Genomic DNA, 24,237 nt, shown 5'->3' with positions numbered 1-24,237 from the left:
AGGCAAATGGAAATGATCTGCACTAGTGTCTGGCCAAGCCTGTCAAAGTGAGAGTGAACATTTTGCACATCACACCTTCATCAATATCCAAATTGTTATAATTTAAAATAAATTGAAGAAGATGATCAACAGGAGAGACAATATCTTTACCATCAAATTTCATTTTCGACAAGATCTTTACTACCTTTAATGGATTGATGGAAGGTGGAAGTCCAGTGAAGCAAACCCAAATAAGCAATTTAGAATGAGGCATTATAAAAAGATAAAAGTTTTTAAAACAAAAAATCTTTAAAATGACAGCTTAATGTTTTCCATCCTTCTAGCACCAAAAATGTTGATTGCTAATACGGACCTCGTGAACATTTAGGAAGACTATCTGGTTAGAGCCCCAAATGAAGCTCTTATCCATTTGATTTTGCAGTTCAAACTAGTTCTATTCGGTCCACTTACCCCATCAATCTCCTTGCTGACATGTGATGCCATTAATTTACAATCAACAAGAAGAGGAAATCAGACTTGCCTTCTTGACGTGCACATGCAAGAAATTAGTCCTTAAGTTGATTTAATAGTTCATACAAGCCACTCTTAAGGCTGATCATATGTAGCACGACTTCTAAAAAGACATTTTAGATGAAAACATAAATTAATCGAAATGCAAGCAACGAAAGGAAATCTAATATGTCTTATCTTGATTAGGACAAGAAATAGATCTTACCCAATCGAGAGAAAAATGGTTTAAAAGAACGGGGATTTAACATGTGTTCTATTATTAATATCAAAGTGTTGAAAAAATTCTAACAATTGATATTTTAATGACATAACATGGTTTGTTGGGATATTTTAAAACAATAAGTGACAAGCCATCAAAATTGAGAAATAGTTCACTCAATTCCAATGACAATTGAATTGGTTTTAGATGAAAAATTTCTAAGTAAATAGTTACTCAGAAATTTGATTGAAGCACGTGAACAAATTGAAAATAAATAATAGATCTATGAGACTAATAGGTCTGATAGATGATCTAAATGACAATCATTCTCATATTAAACAAAACTGCAAAATATGAAATCAATTCCATAAATATGCCATTAAAAGAATAAAACTTGCATTTACAAATAAAAGTATTTGCATACAAATAATGGAACCTAATTTATTTTCTCTCTTTCTCAATATATCTCCAACAATCCTTTTCAAAATATCTAGCTCTGCTACTAAAAGAGAGAACTACAATAGTGAAAGATTTGCCTCAAAGAAAATGCCTATATCTTGAAAACAAAATCCCCACTGGCAATTCATATATGAGTATTCCCCTTAAACTATAGCTAAAATCCTCTTTACAAGAGTGATCAAAGTATAAAATTTGGTCTGAATCTTTGTAGGGGCCAATATCTAGGAGAGAAAAGTAACACAATATTCCAGATACACAAACCGAATACATAAAGAAGATAACCATTAATCATTTAAGAAACCATTTATTAAATGAAATATGGCTTTGGTTGCCTCATTGTGGATGACCCATCTTTCCTTTTATGAAATGAGGCCTGTTATTTATAACCTTTATTAAGCTACAATACTGTGGTTAAATACCATGGTTCAATGCTACTTTCAATTTGGATCAATCCTCCCCTATTAGGAAGAAATTTTCCCCATTGCGTGAAGTTACATACGAGGAAGCCTTTGTTGAATAGGAGAATAATTGTGACTTTGTGGATGATCCAAAACCAAGTGTTGTTGAAGACAAGGGTTTTGTGGCGTTGACCGATAACCATGGGTTTATGGATGACCCTTAAACATGATGAATGAAGATCCAAGGACAAAGATACCTTATAATGCTTATGGGCCAACTGTGATGTTGACAGTGTGCATCCTAGCAAGTGGACTTCATTGGCAAGGGTTTTGTGTGGTTGTCACATGATGAATGAAGATCAAAGGATAAAGATACCCTATAATGATTGGGGGCCAACTGTGAGACTAAGAATGCATGGCATAGAAAATGAACCTCAAGATAGTTCACTTGTGGGTCTGTCAGGTAAAAATTTGGTGGTTTATCTTTTTTCTTCAATACATTGTAGACATAAATCCATGAGTCCTCTTGTGATAAAAATAAAAGTAAGTCCACTTTCTTTATATGCATGGTGGGAGGCCCCATGTTTGGAACAATGCGTGGAACGACCCTGCAACAATACGGTCATTATAACTTGATGACTATCTAATTTAATATTGCAATCTCCAAACATCCCTACAACCTAACTCTTGTCAAATTATATGTCAACTACATGAGCCTAAATGGAGTTGGATATTCCTCCAAATAATGAAAACTCTTCAAACACTAAGTTTGTGCTATCTAATCACCAACACTAGTTAAAATTAATCCTGTTTTCATTTAACAATAATTTCTTCAATTCCATGAAAATACATCCCATTGACCACATACCAATGGTTGCAGTATAACTTGATGAATTCAACAACAATTCTAGAGCTCTATGCCATTTAGTAACCACATATGTGGTCATAAAATTAGTTTTAGAAGTCATCCAAACCAAACCAAAATTGCATTTTTTCATATCACAATTTACATTCAGTATAACATTGTTGGGGTTCGAGCCCCATGGCATGGCTCCAGCAATAGGTGCATGGATCTAGTCATCAAAAAGTAGGGCTGAAATGTGTTTGGAAATATGGTCCTGAAGTTGGAATCAATCATCATGAACGAAGCTAATGAGATTGACATGAATGGCAACAAGATTTCTATGGTTTTGGATAATCAAGGTGTTCCAGGGTATTGAAGTGAGAGGAACGTGTGAGGGAATTTTTTCGTGAGAGTATCGAAGAGAAAAAAGAGAAGGAAGGAGTCATTGGTGGTGTGGGGATCGATCATTTCTCCTACCATGATGATTGATATGTTGTAGAATCTCATGTACTCCACTGAGTTGGAAGGTTGCACTCCTAGCCATTGCAGGCATTGTTTTTTTGTGTCATGTCCTTCATTATAGTTTACATTAATAAAATCAAGAACTTGCAACTTCATATACCTACTCACAACATCTTTAGAAGAACTATCGTGCACTGCATTTTCCATACACAAGATGATTAATCTCTTGCATGGGTTTCTGGGAACATGGTATGTGTTGAACTAGAAGTGTGTTTTCATTGAGTGGCCCCATGTCATAAATTTCTATAGGGGGTATTCAATAACATGGGGGAGCTCAATCCTATACAAGACCTACATGTAACATCACCAGGAAATTGAGATTGTCCATTTTTGCCTCCCCTTGTAGCAAATTCTCTACTGGAGAGTCTATTTTTTTGTCAACCTGGGAAACCTCCATCAAATGCCTCAGGGAAGCCACCTAGTTCATGTTAGGGAATATGGGTACAATGTTGTCAAGATGATGGAGGTAGAAAAAAAGTCAAATCAGATGAGCTGCTAGAATGCAAAATATATCTCCATGAATATCAATCTCATGAAATCTCGACTCCTTGGTTAAGAAAACCTCGAGCTCGACTAAGCAGGCCTCCATGTGTTGATCATTGCCACATAAATGGGGGTAATGGTGGAGGCACTCATCCTGGACTTGGGTGAGGGATCATGCCAATGGATAATTGATGGTAAAATCTCCTCTGTTATACGTCATTCCATGCATTCTGATTGGTCGATTCAAAATTTTTGCCAATGTAGTAGTATTAATTTTGATCATATTTGGTGAGAACCCACACCAAATTCTATGGCACAAAAACAAATATCATCATCTCCCATTACAAACCACTTTACATCAAGGATCCCCAATTTTAAAGTCTCTAAATTTTTTTAGAAATATGAATAACAAAGTGCATTCTTTGGGGATGAGTATAATTAAAGTGGGGGGTATCCTCAAAGATTCTAGTCGGTGGCCTAGGAGACCATATTTATTTGATAGGTTGATCCAACCAAATGAATCATTGGATCCACCCAATTTTCCACCATAGATCAATGTAGGGTTTCCTATGCTTCCATTTGTGATCAATGTAGGGTTTCTTATGCTCCCATTTGTGATTTGAAGCATAAGAAATCCTACATTTTGATTGAATTTCACCCAACATTTTCCCCTGTGACCAGAACTACTAAGTAGTTAGAATTCTACCAGCAGGGATGTATCGACAGGATAAGAAAAGAGACATATAAAATCCAACAACTGAGAATAATTCGCCCTCCTCCTTTCACATCTTTCCAATAAATATCACCAACATTTTCACTCGCATATCTTGCTAATCCCATGTCTCATAATACTTCGCTCTGTGAAGAGATTTTGGGTGTTGAATCTAGGAATGGCTATATCTTCTTCAAATCCATATTGAAAATTGAAAAACCCTTATAAACCCTAGTTTCCATGGAATCATACCAGGCTTTGATACCACTAATACGAACCTTGGGAGGGGCCAAGATATAAGAGACCTACACACTGAACACTACACTAGGAGAGGAAAGAAATAACACATTATTGAAGATACCCAAACCGAATGCATAAAGAAGATAACCATTAATCATTTAAGAAACCATTTATTAAATGAAAGGAGCTTTTGGCTACTACATTGTGGAGGACCCATCTATCCTTTTACAAAATGAGGCTTGTTATTTATAGCCTTTTTTAAGTTACAATACCATGGGTAAATACCATGCTTAGATACCATAGGTGGATACCATGGGTCAATGCCACTTTCAATTTGGATAAAAAAATGCAAAAAAGCGGAACCCTCTCCTCATTCTCAAAACCATTATTTGTAATTACAAAATGAATCTCCAAAAAGAGAAAGTTGTTGGAAGAATAATTGAGATCTCTTCTTTTAGTTGGGGATAATCCCTTTCTCTTATATGCTAGTTTAATCTTGTTTCTTACATATATATTTACCCCATAACCTTCCAACAAATTCCCTCCCAAGAATCATTAAAATTAAAATGTGAAACCAATAGAAATTGCACATGAAAATTGGAAAAACAAATTTGGGAAAAACAAATTCTCGAATTAAAATCTAATTAAATGAATAAAATAAAATAAATTGATGCTTCCCGTTGATATTTGTAATGATTTGTTTGGCCCAAGAAATCTATATTTGAACAAAGTTGCAATAGCAAAAGTTTCAGCCAATCAATTTCCAAAAAACAAAACTCAAAAAATGAATTTCTTGTTACAAATTCATAGCTCCAACTTCTGTTAATTTTTTTGGTATATTAAATATTCAAATTTGCTTGATTTAATGCCTCCTGATTATTCTCCATGATTTTTTGTTTCACACAAGATGTTCTAGGCCACATTTTGGATGAGTGAAACTCAAGATAGATCACTCCAAACTTTGGGTTTCAAAACTGCTATTTTTCTGGAAAAACACTGTATTGGGAAAAACATCTGGCCATTTTAATAAAGTTTTGATTTTGTAAAAAAATTAAACAAAATAAATATGTTTAAAATTTTAAAATATTAAAAAATAAGTTAAATTATATCAAATGATATTAATATAAAACAATACAAAATATATAAAAGAATAAAATATATAAAATATAATACAATAAAATTATTACAAAATATTTTTAAATTTATTAAAACATATGAATAAAAGTTTTTTTTTTGGTCCGCTAGGGGTAGCACAACTGGAAATGGCCGGAAAATGAAGTCTCACCAAATTGGAAGTCTTGGGGTTCAAAATCTTGTGAAATCTCCCAGGAGAAAGCCTGACGCCTATAGGGAGCTGGACAGATCGTAGGTCTCCCGGTGGTTTACTAGCTACTCTGATAGGTTTACTGGTAGATCTGGTAGGTCCTCTGGGCTAACAAAATAAATAAATTAATTAATTAAACAAAAATATTAAATATTATAATAATAAATCGAACTAAGTTTTATGGAAACTAATGGTATTGGAAGGTTGGTTATTGGGAAGGGAAGGGAGGAGACTCACGTGGAGTGGGCCCTTTCTCCTCACTATTATATATGTTTTAAAACAAAAGCGCCTCCAAACATATTCTTTTGATTCTTATTACGCTTACAATGATGTCATTTGCGGGATGGGATCCTAGGAGACATGGAGTGCATGAAAGCAATACTCCATGTTCAGAGAACTACGATGACCTCATCTATATATATATATATATATTTCTCGATTACAGTGGTTATGTATAATAAATAAATAAAATTAGTTTAATATATAATAAAAATTTATATTATTTACAAATTAATTAAATAAACTATATAAACATTTATATGTACATAAATTAATCGAATTTAAAAAATAAAAATAAACTACATTTTATTGATATTTAAGGCAGGGTGGTGAAAACCAATCAAACTTTGAATAAACGTCATTCTCAAACTGTAAGTCCAAATTCAGTGAAATTTGGTTCTTTGGGAAGCTAGTGAAAAACACACACACAATGATGTGACCAAAGAAAAAAACCAGGAAAAATAAATTCTTGGAAAATTAACAAAATCAAAGAATAAAAGGACTGATATGACCAAAATTTACAGAGACGGTCCCCATATCTTTTGTAAAAATTTATAGTGGGGTTGTGGCCACAACATCCTCCTAACAAGATTATCTTTCTCTAGGGTCGAAATGTGGGGCCACTTTGTCAAAAGATTCTCCATATTGAATTGTTACACCACAGAAATAAGGACCTCATTCCAAATAGATGGGAAGAATTTCTCATCATATTCCAACCCCAGGGTCTTGAAGACCTAGGGTAGGTGATCCTCCCGTGGATGTGACAACACCTGTAGGGCCTATATATGAAATTTAGGAGATCATGTTCGAATTAGTCCTTACATTGAATATATAGGGATTCTACAACCATGACATTATGAAATGTGTCCCCTCCCCTGATGTTTCATCTAAACTTTCCATGAAATAATCATATAGGAATTCCCACTTCCCTCCATCAACTGTGAATAGAGAAGTGCCAAGGAGAGATCTCCCCGACCCGAGCCCAAACACCACCTAGGCTATATTTGATATAAACTTCACTTTGCTCTGGTTGTTCACTTTTTAATTGCAATTCCAACTTACACTCTTCTCCTCCATTCTTTCACTATTAGTGCTCTTCCTTATAGCCTAGATGAAACCTAAGCGCATCTTAGATTTTTTCTTATTTCCATACCTATATGAATCTCTCACACTCATGAAGCCAAATAAACCATTGGCAACAAACATATCCCTCTAAAGCCAACTCTTGGCTCCAATATATGCATCAAATTCAAGTATCCAAGCCATATATAAACCTTATACTTTGATATAATGTTAAAATTATCAGAGAGAAAAAATAAAATAACCAAAAATGAAGTACACATCATAAGCACATAAGCTTTATCTTGGAAAGCCCTAGTCAAGGTAAAAACTAGCTAACAAAATATTCTATTAATGTCCCTCGGCCAAAACCTAGCCAAGCCAACCAAGTGAGCTTTCACTGTTCACATCCTTAGCCCATTTGTTGGAAATAATATTAAGAGGGGGTGGGGACGGGGGGGGGGGGGGGGGGGGGGTTGAATCAGTATTATCCAATCAAAAACTTTTTCATTTTTGTACTCAGACTCATATACGCTACTTCAGTTAAGGGAACCTGTGTGTACACGCAATTGTGTCTAATGCAACTAGCGTATATCTAGTAAACTTATGATTCAGTTAGTCCATTAAATGTTGATATTTAGTTAGTGCATCAGAACTTTATTAACCATATGAATAGTAAACAGGTGTAGTAAAATTGAACAGATCATCACACACATGAACACCATGATGTAAGTTGGAAACCCAATGTGGGTGAAAACCACCTGCTGCAATTCGTCTCTATATTATTTTAATAAGAAACTTATTTTTAAAATATTTCTATACTAGTGCAGCCTTATACCAGCACGCAGGCTTCTACTTGCAAAAGGTTACAACCTCCTCTCATTCTCTAGCTTCTCCTGGAAGGGAGCTACAACCCCCTTAGCTCTTGTACTAGTCGATCCTTTTACTAGTATGTAGTCACCGGCCTACTGAATGCTCCAACCTTCACTCGTTTTCCAGCTACTACTGGAAGGGAGCTACAACCCCCTTAGCGCTTGTACTAGTTGATGTACTAGTACGTAGGTGCCAACCTACAGAAGGCTACAACCTTTCTTTCTTCCTCCAAGTACCACGTTTCATAAATTTTCAGACTGGATACTCCTGAAGCAAAACACCATAATCTGAAGGCCATGTTTCATCCAATTTTCATACTGGACCCATCAATATCATTGAAGCACACAATCAATCAACACTAGCACCATCAATCTCTGAATCACCCAATACTGAATCACTGAAACCTTGTCAACAAACTGCAGTCACCATAACACAAAGCAGAACACAGAACTCTACAACAATGTTCAGATCTACCTGTATCATAAACAATCATGCATCAGAGTGCATACGCTACTTAGAAGAGCTGAAATAGCATGTATACACAACTTCACCAAATCAAACCAGTGTATATGTCATTAATTACTTACTTATAACTTCGCTGCACTTCCTGACTTCAGACATACCCAGATCATTACATATACAAGGATAATAAGAGTGTTAGCAACCAGGTATAGTCCATCAGATCACATAAAGATAATTCATTATGATCCTGATCCATTATTAGATCTCATCCATCAACACTGAAGCTAAACACAATCAACCAAACTGAATATGCAGAATACTGACACCAGTAAATAGTCATCAGAACTCATCAACAACCAGAACCACCTGTAACTTCAAACATCATAGCTCATATGGTATACGCTACTTAGATGTATATAACCTGCGTATGTACACGCTTTTATCATAGTTAACCAGTGTATACATCTGTAAATATTCATTCATGATTTGCAGCTATTCCAAACTTGAGTTATACAAGATCATAATATTTACAGAACATTACATGCGTCAGTATATAGATCTAGAATAAACATGATCCAACCGTATAGAGATGATTCATTCCAAGCCATTAGATCCCGATCTATCCTTAGATCTTGTTCTCCATCAATCGCTGATATTCCTCCTTAGCTGAGATCAAGCAAAGCATCATGAACCCATAACCTACATACTGGATCTCATACTTCATCCGATATTCAAGACTTTCTCAATGCATTTGCCTAATGATCTTCTCCTCCTTTTATAGTCTTAGGCCTTACTCAATACCATGGTCCAAAACCACTTAGAACCAATACCTTGGATCAATACCTGGGATCAACACGTCGGACAAGATACCTTGGACCAATACCATGGATCACAATACCATGGTCCAAATACCATGGACCAAAGCCCAATGTACGTGCCTTCCCTTGCATGAAAGTGCATGTATACATATACACACCTTTAGGTCGGCTAACCCACGTGTATTTGTGGCTTTATCAAGGGTAGCCTGCGTATATCTCTTTTTCTTCATTCTGTGAGCCTGAGCTATGATCTGTCATCTTAGTAGGTTGCTGTCAAGGACAACATCTATATCATAATGCCAACAATCTCCCCCTTTGGACTTGATGGCAAAGCTAGCTTGCCATACTGAGAACTGTCATCTAATGAGTTGTCACTGAACATTACATCTGAACTGATTCCTTTGAGTTGCCCTACATCCCATGTATTCTGTCACATCTGATATCTCTTCTGTAGATTCATCTAGTTATATATATGAGTGAGTTTTTCTGCTACAAGTGGGTTTCCATCAAGTACAACACCATGCATCATAATGCCAACACCATTACGATGAAGTATTCCCAATCCTTTTAAAGGGTTCATTACATGCAATAATTTGGCACAAAACAATGGTCATCCAGAACCATGTGCCCAAAACCACCACTATTTGATTGAGCAACTTTGACTCTTTCATCAAGTGAAGTTTTACCTAATAGAAATGTCTTATCTATTTTTGTTAAGCACATTATTAGTAAAAATTCGATGAAATCTTAATGTTGATCAATTTTTGACCCACCTAATTCCATTATTTAAAACATTTTCATAAATATCTTACACTCGTTTCTACTATAAATGGTATTGGTCTTACTAATATTTTTCAAACTTTTTCGTACATGACACATATTAATGAGTTCACAACATTTAAACCTACAAATAATAAAAAAATGAAATTTATATTAAAACTTCAAGTAACTTTCCACATTGTCTTCTTGGAGTGTGTTTCCCTTGCACTAATTTCTATAAGTCTCTTTCCTTCATCTTCTATCAATAAAATACATGCATAATGAAATATGTTTTGCAAAGTTAAGAAAAAGACAATATTTTTTTTTTTTTTTTGGGTTAGGTAGTGAACTTTATACAAATAATAAACACCAATATGAATTATATAGTACTATGCACTATTGTGTTTATGCGTATATGGAGAAGCAAATACCCTAATGCAAAACTACATGAAATAATCATTGATCTATAAACTACCATGGATCTTCCACTAGAATATCTTTTTAAAATATATATTACAAAACTTTCCATTCTCTTATTTATTGTGTTTTACTTCGATTCTAGATTCAACTTGATGCATGAGATAAGAAAAATAAGAACCATCCAGAAAATGAACACAAGATACACCGTGAAAAAACCTAGTTAGAAGGTGAGGCATATGCTTTGCTCTTTTCTTTGGAATTATCAAATCAAAATAGAAAGAAAGGGGAATTCATTATGGAGTTTCCATGGGAATTATAGTTAGTAAGGTTGCTACAATATATTCTCCTCCCTTTGTTATACTTCAATATCCTAGTCTCCATGATTTTCTATCCTCAAAATACTCAATATAATAAAAGCATAACCCATTCCTTTCCTAGCAATCCAATAATTAACATAACTTAATAGCTTTTTAAAGTCAGGGTTGGGGTTTTTCACATGCCTAAAACCCTATTTAATGATAGTTCTTTTGGCCGTCTATAATATTCTTTAAATTCAAATCATGAGTAGTTCAATGTGCATGAGTAATGGATGTTTATGTGGAAATATTGTGATACCATGTTGGTAAACTTGTACGAAGACATTTTTTTCATATGAACTATAATTGAGGTGATATTGATGCCATTAGAAAGCTCTCAAAGTGTAGAATGACCTTGATAGGCTGTGAGATACGATCACAAAGTTTTAATCCAAAACATTTCCATTTAAGGCCTCAAATGGGCTCCATAAGGTTTTGGACCCCAACTCATCAATGCAAGACCTGCCCACGAATTAGGCCCTGTTACCCACCAAAAGTGGGTAACCCATAGGAGGAAATGTTTCTCTTAATTTCTCAACCAACTTGTCAACATCCTTATGATGGCCCACAAATAGGTTTATATTAGGGTTCTCTATTTATGCTCTAGTCAGTTCTCTCTCCCATGTAACATGCTTCCTAAGGGAAGGTGGGCCATTTAATTGAAGCTACATTAACCATGTTTTTTAATCAGATGATTTCATTTCATGTTTTGGGGCATACTACTTTGGATCACAGGCCAAGGTGGAATATAAGCTGCTCTTTATTGTACCTTTTATCCCAAGCTTTTCCTGGGAGGTTATCCTTCACCCTTAATATAGTGTGGCCTATCCAAAAGTCCCTTTTCTAGGAGGGGCACTAATAGGAGGTATTGACTAAACTAGCATGCCCAAGGTACTCCATGCTTACCACATTCCATGTTTCCATTATTATCCACTTTTCTTCTTTGGGTTGATTTCCATTTGTCGTTGGGACTAGCACCTTATATTCTCATCTATGAGTCAGAGCCAAAAGTTTTATCTAAGATGTTGATGTAGTTAAAAGAATGATAAAAGCATAGAAAGACACAAATAAAGGAAACAAAATAAAAAATATGGCTAGGACATAGAAAGAACACTAGAAAAATCATAACGTGAGCTAGAAACTCCTAATTAGCCATCATCCAGTTCCTTATCACTCCATGATACATCATAAAGGAACTTTTGAATGCCCCAACCCCAATGAAGAGAAACTTCTACATTTTTAAGTGTTATTATAAATGCATAAAGAAACCTTGGTCTCCTAATCTAAGAATGAAAAAAATGTAAATCATTAAGATAAAAGTTGCACCAGAGGGGTGGAAAAAGGAGGTCGAGGAAAGGGGTAGCTTATGCCTCCATAATTTCTCCATCTTCTCATTATAGTACTCAAAGATGTTAAAACCACTCTAGTTTCTACCATGGCTATGACCATCTTCATTGAAGTCTTTCCCACTCCATCACAACCACTATGACATGCACATATGGATTGATGGATCTACTTATGAAATGTATTACCCCATGGGGTTTGGAAGGACCTAATAGGGATGAACACATAAACATTCCTAACACAAGTGTGGTAACTCACTTACAAATCCCTAACTAAAAATATATTGAAAGGAAAGGTTTATGTGACCTATTTTTGTGTACCTAACAATATGGTTCACAATGATGTTTTAATGGTTTTTTTCCTTAATGATGTTGATCTCACTTGACCTTGAGGGTATGTTTTAGGTGTTTCATGACTCATTCAATAGAGATGTTTTGAAAGAAGGCTTGAAACTTATCCATCACCTTTTACAGGATGTTTTTCCCATTTTCAGAGAAAACATAATCCTGCAACCCTATTTTTTCCCTCATGAGATGTACATTAGGTTTGATGAGACTCCACATGGTTGTATATCCTTTTATACACCTCCAAATTCTAAAACATTTTATTGCGAAGCCAAGGCACTGGCTAATTTGATTATGTGCCTAGCTGGACCTACAACACCATTGGGCTAGCCTTGACCTGTTTAATGGACAATGCCTTGTTGTATATCCGAGATGAGGATGGTTATCACTAATATGACTTGGGGGGGGGGGGGTGGGGGTGGGGCAGGGCTATTACACCATACTGATGTTCTAGCACTTACCTTATATCTCTCTAGGTCACTCCCATGTGCCCTAGAAGGGTGAAGTGAAGCTTCTTGGAGATGACTCATGGTGAAAGAGGAGTATTTTAGAGATATTACCATTCACTTTAATGGTTTATTGGGGTGAGGAGCACTCATGAGCATCTTTATCACTTTCTTAATGGATACTTTCCATTTTGAGATAATGACATCATCACATAAATCCTTTATTCCCACACGTGTGGGTAAAAATTTGATGTATTTATTATTTTTTAAAGCTACCTTAAGGTTAACTTGTGACCTTTTAGGCCTATTTGAATGCTCAAGCAAACATTTAGATATTTTTCTTGTGAATTAATGAAAAGTGACTTGGTTACCCTTATATAAATAGAGGGGAGTCACTTTGATTTGTATCATCACACTTCACATCACTTCTCACTCTCTTAAATAAATATGCACTAGCTCTTTTGCTTTTTTACCTTGGACAAAATGTCATCTTGGAGGATAAAATAGTCTTGGAAGGTATATTTGCATGAGGAGACTTGCCTTGGATTGATGAAGAGGTTCTTTATTGAATAGTGTAATTTTATTGTCGATTCCCTTCCATTTGACATGCAAATTTATGAAATTAGGGTTTATCTATGCCATATTAAAAAGTGAAATATCTTTCAAGAAATATTATTTCTTTATTATTTGCAAAATATTCTTTCAAAAATCCATCAAGGAATATTTGTGTATTCCTCCTTTGATATTAAATACCCACTTAAAGAAAGTCACTATGATTTTGTTGACTAGCGGAAATTTTTTTTCTTGTAATAGGGGATCCTCACCTCCTCAACGTCCCAATTATACATTTATTTATTTGGTGTAGCGGTATCCACTAGTATGTGAGCCTAATTGCCACTAAATGAATTTCTCCCCAAAAGGAGGCTTTCAACTATGATTTCCTAAATCTAAATGCAATTAATGACATAAATAAATCTAGCTAAATATTAATCTAATTACTTCTATATTTAAGTTAAAACTATCTCAGGAGCAAGTAATGTTATGAAGTATGAATCAAAAGATAAATATTTGATCATATAAATAGTTTATATGAACAAACAAGTGTTAACATAACAATTTAAATTAATTACTCAAATAAGCAGTGCTTTGAATTAATTAATTAAATTGTTTTCATACTTCAACCAAATATCTCGGGAGTGAGATATCATTTGAAAGCCTCAACCAAAAGATAAGCTATCTAATTTTAGAAATAGTTTGTTTAAGTAAATAGAAATTAAAATAATTATCTAATTTCTTTATTCATATAAATAGTTATTTGAATGAATTGTTTTAAATTGTGTTAAGGCTCTATTTGTTGTCATTTGACCAAAATTCTTCAACCCACATTATATGAATACAAAGAAATTTATAATCATGAATTACTCAATTGTCTAATAGCAATGTAGATACTAAGAATTTGGAATTTATAAATTAAATTAATATAATAATAATAGATATTCAAAGCCTCGATTTACATGCTTGAATAATAATACCAGACAGTCAAATCTGAGTCTCAAATATTTTGGGTCTTCAATCCATCAATAAAACAACTAAAAATAGTGGAATGAGTCCTTTATCTATCGAATTACACCCACCTGCCCATTCGCATGGAAGGGCCCTCCATATATAAGGTCAAAAAAAATTTAAACACAAAAAAATTGTTGTCTAATTAAAAAAAAAATATTTACTAAAAATTGGGAGTAGAAAAGAAATTGTGCATAGAAAATCCGAATGAACAAATTCAAAGAACGTTCCCAATTTAAGTTATGCGGCTAGAGTTGTTTTCGAAGACATTTCATTATCCCATTAAATTACCCCATCATCAAATAAAATTGGGTTTGTTCAAATGTTTGAGGAATCAGACTCCACCTCTTGAATTGTTGCGATTTGATTCCTTTTCTTCTCCTATTTTTTTCTTAGAAAAACAACACATAATTTTGTTCACTAGAGAAGGAAAAAATTATCAAGTTTGGAAAATTGTCAAACATTTTAAACTAATTCTAAAACCCTAGGGACTACACATACAATCCCGTAGACGAGAAACTAACATTACATGGTGGGGCTTAAAAATCCCAACACATATTTATCCAACAAAACCAAACAAACAAATGTCCTTAGAAAAACTATAATAGAGAATAGGCCACCCTCATATCTAATACATCAATCCCAAACCGAGAAGTAAGAAGTAGGCTACAAACCCAGGAAAATCTAGCGATTGCCCCTAAACTAGCACCAACAAACAAAGCTATATGACGATAAGTAGAAATGCTAGGTGATAAGAGGTGGGGCCAAAAATCCTAGGAAGAAATCGACAGTGACCCCAGAATAAAATTGGGGCCACAGTTGGTGGCAAAATGAAGGCTAGGTGGCAGTAAGAAAAACCCCCAATAGATCCCTGACCCTAGGGTGGAAGAAACAAACCTAGAAAAAGAAAACCTGAACATGCACAAAAAACACTCTGTAGAGAGAGCACCCACGAATGGCAATCAACACCCGTTCTAGAAAAGGAAGAAGACCCCTAGTAGCTTGGTAAAATGAAGGTATGCTTCAAGGGGGCCATGTGGCTAGGGTTCCAGCTTCCCTGCCCCGTGGTCACTCATCCCTTTCTTCTTCTATTAAAAATTAATCTTGTATCATTTTAAATCCACATATGTATATTAATCAAACCAAAAGAAAATTAAAAATAAATAAAATTAATAAATCAAGAAAACAATAAAATAAAAAATGTTACTTGATTTATTTCAAATTTCTCAGTATTTTACTAATTAATTTGACAAAAATATCTTTCTCAAATTATTCTCTATAGTTTCAGCTTTCCAACGAGCTATCATGTGCTTAATTTTATGCTCTAGAACTCAAGATATAGCATCGGGAAATTAACGCTTAGTAGCCCTTGGTCAAATTTGTGAATTGATCCTAGTCGTTGATACAAAATCCAAAATTATTACCCCACATGCATTTTGGGAAGGATATGTGGAAGGATTATATTTTTTTTTGTCTCCCATGTATTTTATCTTAATTATGGAGAGCATAGAATGTGGATCTTGTGATATTATTTTGATCGCACACACAAATATAAAATAAAATAAGAACATAAATGAATTAAATCTCATATCTAGGGTTTGGGGAAGAACATGTTGGAGTTGAAATTGTACCACCCCAAATTCTCGAATATATATACACACACATATATATATCTATATCTATATATATATATATATATATATATATATATATATATATATATATATATATATATAGATATATATAGATATATATATAAGCTTGGCGGGACTACATCTTCATCATTTCCAATATATCACCCGGATTAGGGCAGGGAATTGAACAAGTGGCTTCACATCAAGGAGTGCCTTAACAGAGCACCCAATCACCGTCTATCCAAGACCCCATGGACCAAATGCTCAAATATGTGGATAAGAGAGATAATAATTAAAAATAGACCGAAAAACTATTCGAAAATCCAAAATCTAGGAAGAACAAGTTAAATTTGACCTTGTATCATCTTGGATGACTGGATAGGAGAGAGAAATGAGTTAAAAAAAATTAATAAAAAAAAATAAAGATCCATAAATGCACCTGGGAATCTGGGTGATAACTTAATAAACTTCATTAAGACCCCCTGACTCCAAGATGCCTTGATAAAGCTAAAAAAACGTCAAATAATAATAATAAAAAAAATTAATTAAAACAAAATAAAATTCATAGTAAAATAAAAATCTTAGTAATACAAGCACATCTAGGAGCCCGTGTCAAAACTCTTACACTAGCCTCATGCACCTACAGATCCCCAGATGGAAAGACACATCATCAGTCCACATCATCTACCACATCAGCTGCCATGTTAGTTCACTCTTTGTGATGAATTACCATGTGGATGTAGGGGAAACATAATCTTCTTAGTTAATATGCCATGAAAAACTATCTCTTCATCATCCATGTTAGTTTCCCACGAGCCTCCCAATTAAGTAAAACATAAGGCCCATCTAACCTTTCCTAGGAACATAAAGGCTATATTAGACCTCTCCTTCTACACTTAATAACATTTTCTTAGCTTATCTAAGTTTTTAGGAAGATTAGAGATATTTATCATACTTTATGTGCCTAATGTGCCTATGATGAAGGATATTGATAATATTTGGCATAGATCATGAGGGTATCCTATTAGATAAATTCATGGGACCCATTCCCTGATATAGGAAGATTAAACTCAACTGGGTTGAAGTACTAATTACTCCTCCCTATCGCTGGAGGTCACTTACAGATTATGATCCTACTTTTTAGGAGTTTTGGAGGGAAATAAGGCCTCCTTTGAAGGAGTCTACCCTTGACTCATATTATATAAATAGAGGTCTCAAGTTTCTAATTAGGATAACAAAAAGATAGCATAAGCTACTAGTATTTGAGTTAGTAGAGGAATTAGCCTAGAAGTTCTACTTCTGCAACTTTTCATGTGCAATCACTTTTTCTGATTAATGAAAGGTATCTTTGGTTCTTATACTATTGTTTCTTTAGGGATCTAAGCTTTCTTAGCTTAGGTCCCACTGCAAGTGCTCAAGACCCTGATGTACTATTATATTTCATGCACTTGTTCATTTATTTATTTCTACAAATTCATTTTGGAATATTGCTTTATGCAGGGTTAATTAGTTAGCTTGTCTATAGTATTTATTGCATAATACTTTGAAGCATTAGATATTATTCTTGGTAGAAATTATTTTGTTCAATAAAAACCTCTTTTCATGCATTAAAATTCACTTTGGTTGATGATATTTATATGATGTTCATCATTTCTTTGTGCAATAGTTGTACATTTTCCTATTTTGCAGAGCTACATGAGACTCTATAGTCACCCATTCACTGAATATACATGTCTATCATTAACATAAGGACATGGAAATGAATTCTTGACCATCCTTTATCCTTTCCCTAGCTCATTTTACCTTCAAAGTGCATCCTTAGTACATTTTCTTGCTTGTTAGTGTCTCTCCTATAGAAAAACAAGGACTCCTATAGCAGTTTGCATTTTTATCCAAAAGTCATATAAAATTGCATCCAACACATATATTATCTTCTTTGATGTGTTAAAACATCTTGAAGGCCCTAGAGATGAAGTTTAGGAGCCAATATCTCAAGTAGATATTTTGAACTAGTTTTCATAGAAATTGTCTTTTTCTTGCAATAATAGATTTTGAAGTTTACCTGTCTTATTTTAGTTATGAGTTTACTTAATCTACACAGTAGGATAGACATGCTTTTATTTCATCATATTTAAAGTGATTTTCTTCCTTTTCCTATAAATACTATAGATTTACTTACTATTCTTTATTTCCTACAAGTTTGAATTTTGCCTGTAGCATAAACAATAGAATGGTCTCTAAGTAACTGAGCCTCATCTAAGTGTTTTCACCTAGATGAAATTAGCAAGAGGATAAGATAATAAATCTTGAACACATAATGTTGAACCCTCAATTTATATGAATTTTGTGTTGAGAACTAAAGTTGAGTCCTTCGAGAGTTCTAATATTCTTTCTGTAATACTGAGGTCTGCCACCTTTTGGCATAGTTTCCGGCGAGGTGTCATGGTTGGTATTGTCTTATTCCGAGTTGATTTACTCTTTCTCTCAATTCACTTTCAGTGACAAAAAAAATACATTATCCATTCCTTATTTCAAAAACATAAAATTGTATTACATTAGCATTTTCATTTGAAAGTGAAATTTTACAAAAAGTATATATCAAAAACCCCAACTTCCACAAGGAAATAGCCTTATTTTGTTCACTATGAGTCTCCTACCCTATCCATAGGGGATATTGAGGCCTTATTATGTAAGAAAGTGAGGATCTATGAGGAGGTTGCAAAAGGAGAAATATCTTCACAACCCACTCATACCATGGCTGGAAATAGGAAACCTGAAATGTATCCTATTAGAGAGACAAATGGAGAAGCCAAAATGAAAAACATTGATGCATATTCCCTCCCGCACTTCTATGGTTTGGCTAATGAAGACCCTGACACTTGCAATTTTTAGCTTTTTATATTTTGCAAGACATATGATTACACAATGTATTAAAAAAAATCTTAAACTTATGCCTTCCACTCTCAAGGATGCAATCGACCTTCATTGGTTCATGAGCCTAGAAGGGGGTAGCATCACTTCATGGGGACAAATGAATCAAGACTTGAACACTATGTATTAGGACTATTTTATAACAAGAGACACTAGAGATGAGATATTTCGAATGTCTCAAGGGTTGGATGAATCTCTAGAATATTTCGAGGAAAGATTCTAGTTAATCTATAGAAGAGAACACAACTACACTCTAGATCCAAACCCCTTGAATTTAGTCTTTCTATGAGGAGTGAGAGAAGAATTGATGGAAAGACTCAATCTTCTAGCTAATGGAGACATTTATCAACTCTACTATGTTGACATCAAAATGGTATTCAAAAATCATTCCTAAGTTGCTACAAAAAGAGGTAGAGAAAACAAGGCTTTGGTTAGTCCCTCTTCCTCTATAATTACGAAGAATGAGATAGGAGATATGGTAAAGGACCTAAAGAGAGATATTGCACAAATTTTCTATGTAGATAGATACATTATAGATCAAGAGAAGACATGAAAAGGTATAAATGGCATTGACTATATTTTTCCCTAGATGCACTAAAATACATCCTAGGAATGAGTGTCCTTTAGATGTCACAGAGATATTTTTTGTATGTGAAGAAAATATCTCCATTGAAAAATTTCCATGTTGGGTGTCGGAATTACAATTCAATTCCTCAACACTTAATTTTCAAACTAGGGCTACGTAAGCTTCAAGGCATAGCACAGGTAATGCCAAAGATTCTGGATTTGCGTCTATAAGCCCTACTTCTATCCTTGCAATTAAACCATTCAGATTCTAAAAGAACAAACTCTCAAGAAATCCTTCTAATCCTTCTATTACACTTATAAACACAATGACACCACACCACTTTGGAAACTGAACTCTCACTCAAAATATAGCAATTAGAGACTTGGATAAAAAAGATACTTAAAAAGTAAACGAACTTAGAATTCATGCCACTCAATCAAGTAAAAAAAATCAATTTCAAAACTCGAAATATTCTTGAAATGAATCTATTCTTGTACTAGGAAGATAGAGAAATTTCGTTTCTATATTATGATAACTCTATTCCTGTACTAGAATGACTATGTTCCTCGACAAGAACAACTTTGTTCCTGTACTAGAAAAACTATGTTCCTGTACTAGAACAATTCGGTTCCTGCACTAGAACGTCTCTATTCCTATACTGGAACGATTTTGTTCTTGCACTAGAACGACTCTGTTCCTATACTAGAATGAATTTTCTTCTACACTCAACAATATTCTATTCCTTAACCAACAAAAATATTGTGATATCAAGCCCGAAATCAAAAGGTGCGAAAAGGAAACTTTAATTCAAGTCAAGATAAAAATTCCCAAACCATCACATGCTTCTTCAAAATATAAATTGCAAAATCAAATGGAAATTTTATCAAACCTCAATGTGAATGTTAAACTCTTGTGCTTGAATAAAGAAATCACCTTACAAATATGTTTTACTTATATTCCCCTCTGAACTATTTAACACTGTGTCTTAAGTAACCTCTAATGTCTACAAAGGAAATTGATTCATACAAAAAGGTTCAAATTGTAATCTTTTGATCTGAATGATAACGATATTTGATTCCTATACTTAAATAATTTAAATAGACAAATGATTAACTAAGCCAGGAATATGATTTAGATCTGACAATTTCCACAAAGAAATCAATCCCCTTACATAGTTACAATATGCATTTATCAGAATGAGGGGTTCTTCCCTGCTTATTGTATTTTAAATGAGTTCTATGCTAATCATTATGAAAGGTCAAAACAAATAAAATATTGCAAACCCTTATCCTTAATTGAAAGGTGATTTAAAGGAAAACTTCCCAGACCACAATGCTTGTTGTGCTTAAAAATGAACATAAAGAAATGCTTTCAATGTAAAATAAAGAAACACACTTCAGCACACAAAACCTCAAATCTGAGAACACTGTTGCAAAGGAAAAGAAATACACAAGAGCTCATTCAATCACTCACACACATCATTCATAAGAAACCTTCACACCAATCACTTCCTGTACTTAATACAAAATATAATAACAATGGGAGAACGAGTTGGGTTGGTTGGGCCCTAGCCAACCAACTCATTTCCCTTTTTAAGGAAAATGATTAATCTATGAGAGCAGGATTAACATCACAAGAAATAGACAAAATAGATGCATGAACCTGGCATTTTCCCTCCTTTATTAAAATGATAAAAGTATTTATTTCAGTACATGATATATAGCGACAGATCTAGCTCCCAGAGGGATTGTGGCGATACAAGTTCTCAAAATAAAAAAGCCAAAAATTTCCCACAGTATCGCTACCCTACATTCTGATCGAACTTTAATTTATACAGATTACATCGATTATTTTCCATGTCGAACAAATAAAAGAAATATGCAGTTATTGGTAACTAATCCCCATATTTTAGAAACCCTTGAATGCTCCAAACCCTCTACAGGAAAATGAGAAGAATTCTTCTAAGGTAGGTGCACACCATTTCATCTGACAACTATGGTGGACTCAAAGTTATTCCTCTCGAATCAATCGGCCATACATATCTGGTGTAGGATATGAAGTAAGCTTAGGAATATCAGGATCCTATACCACAACCACTTTTGAATTCGAATTAATGATCATACATTTCCAACCCATAAGGTAGTGTAAGCGATAAGTTACATGAAAAAAAAACATATTTAACCTTTTAGTCAAGATAAGAATATATATCGTCATTAAAAGAAACCAAAATGTATGTAGAGAGGGCTTATCTAGGTTGTAAAACAGTGGCTCGGGTAAGCTAATTAGGGGTAAAAATAGGACAATTTCAACAACGAGCTTTCCATCGTTGTTAGGATTGAAGGTTGTATACCAAGGAACAAAGGGGTGCATCCTCCTTCTCCAGACAATATCAACAAGGCATGAACTATCTCTCTCATTTTAATAAAAATTATAATACACATTTTCATCCTTAGTGTCCTCCTAACAATCCACCTTAGTCTATGCCTACTCCATGGTCTTATCCACCCTAAAATGCCATCCTCATTTTTAGACATATCTACACCAACCTCTGAAACAGGGTAATCCATCTTCTGGATGGAGGCCTCGGGAAACCCAACCACCCACCTTGATTCCTCCTTCTCCTCATCCATAAGTACACTAAAATAATCCTCTAAAATAACCCCATTGCATGCCCAAATGAACCGAAATCCTAACAAATAGGCTCAAGCAGCCTATATTGGAGAAATCGCTTACCCAACCTATACTATAGAAATTCTAGATATCAACCTTAGGTTAGGGAAGGTCCTTCTAAATGGTCAACCATCTTATTCAATAGAATATATGTAAGAAGAGAAGGAATATCCTAAAACTCAAGTCAAGAAGCCTCCCTATCTTGAAAGGTTGACCACCCACAAAGCAGACATTGTAGAAGAAGTTAAAGTTTTGGGAGAGTTCAAAGATACGTGTCAAAATTCCTCTCCTTTAGGCCATCAACGGTGTTCATATACACAATAGATTCATCAAAGAGGAATGTATTAGAAGGCTGAGGGAGGAGAAAATAAGATGTACATACTATAAATGTCATAGGGAATAGAGTTGATATTATGCTTGGTAAGGTAATCATCCCCAAGTATTTAAATCTAAGAAGCTCTGTAGTAGATGTACACATAAATTATATTGTAGTTTCTAAAACTATCAATGACTTGGAAGCTGCAATAAATGTCATGACTAAGGAGACTATGCTTAAACTTAATATCCAAGAATCACTGAGGAAGACCACCATAGAACTATAACTTGTTGATATATCCACAGTAGCACCTAAGGGCATCTTTGAGGATGTTATTATCTTCATTAGTTCATGGGAATATCCCATATATTTCCTTGTTGTTCAACACAAGAACAATTTTAATGGATACCCTCCTATCTTAGGAAGGCCTTGGTTGGCCACTTTTAATGCCTACATCAGGTATAGGGCTACAAATATGACAGCCTTGGTGAAAATTCCATGTAATAAAATTTAATAAAGGAAAAAATAATAACCATGATTGATGGGACACTTATTCCAAGTTGAATGTTTGGAAAGACATCCTAGTGTGGGTGTTCATTTTAGTTATTATGGCTAAGGAAATTGACAAAGACAATGGATAAGGCTTTGGAAAGGAAAAATGGAATTTTTGGCACATTTATTTATGAAAATAATGGAAATTATGAGAAAAGGAAGGTGAAAGGTCATAGGTTGCATGTGAGGAGGAAAATTAAGGAAAGTAATGGAAAATCAAGAAAATAGAGGCGTAATTGATAAGAAGGCTTCTAAGGATTAGTTTGTAACCTTTTGTCATTTTAGTTTAGTAGCTCTCTCATTACTCTTTCTCTCTCTCTTTCACTCTTGGAAATTTAGAGTTTTCCTGGATCACTTTGGCATTGGATCAAGAAAGGAAAAGAAAGCAAGGGGAAGAAAGGAGAAAATAAGGAAGAGTAGGATCAAGCAGCCACAACAATATTCTTTGTAGGTATCGAATTTCATGTTTGTTTTCCTTGCCAAATTTAGAATGTATGGTATTTCATGTTGTTCTTCTACTGTTATGGCATGGGTTTTTCCAGGTGTGACAATGTTTTCAGTGTAGCCTTTCCATTTCTGGATAGCCATGGTGTAATGAGGTTCTCATGTTTTGGTTGAGCTAGATTTCCAGATGGATTCAAAGGTGAGTGAGGTGCATCTCCGAATGATAGAGAGGTTGAAATAGTGGTCCTTGAACTAGACTATGGATCGTGATAAAGCCACTGGCCTAGTAGCCCCTGAGCCATATTGTGTGTTGTGGTAAATCCAAGATTGTCTTGCATCAGTGGGTGTAGGAATCCTTGGCAGTGACTGGCAGGACATACAGTAAAACCAAGAGGTGGATTACTCTCCATTCGACCTAGTAATCCCGGGTTGGGATATGTGGTAACTCCTGGAGAGTGGGTCTTGGTTTAGAGCCTAGTGATCTGGTGTGGATTGCGGTAAAGCTTGAGAGACTAGAAGACAAGAAAATTCCTCATGGCGTAGGTGGAGAAATCGGTGGGATCCATGCTTGTTTGGCCTAGTGATCTGGTGGAGATCATGCTAAATCTTGTTATTACATGTTTATTATGTTTTCCTAGTGATCTGAGATGGATTATGGTAAAGCCTGGTTTCTATTGATGAGGGTGAGGTGGTTGTTGGTTTGAGGGG

The 24,237-nt window shown here is 34.5% G+C and overlaps 1 pseudogene; it reads right to left on the bottom strand.

Moving 5' to 3' along the window:
- Positions 1–2,764: 2,764 nt before the first annotated feature.
- Positions 2,765–4,255, bottom strand: LOC149220890 (uncharacterized; annotated as a pseudogene).
- Positions 4,256–24,237: the final 19,982 nt, after the last annotated feature.

This window comes from Pinus tabuliformis, chromosome Q (genome assembly GCF_031772625.1).
Source record: "Pinus tabuliformis cultivar Carrire ecotype Pingquan chromosome Q, CPIR1, whole genome shotgun sequence".
NCBI lineage: Eukaryota > Viridiplantae > Streptophyta > Pinopsida > Pinales > Pinaceae > Pinus > Pinus tabuliformis.
Note: the sequence above shows the minus strand (reverse complement) of the source record. Positions and strands in the feature narration are given on the sequence as shown.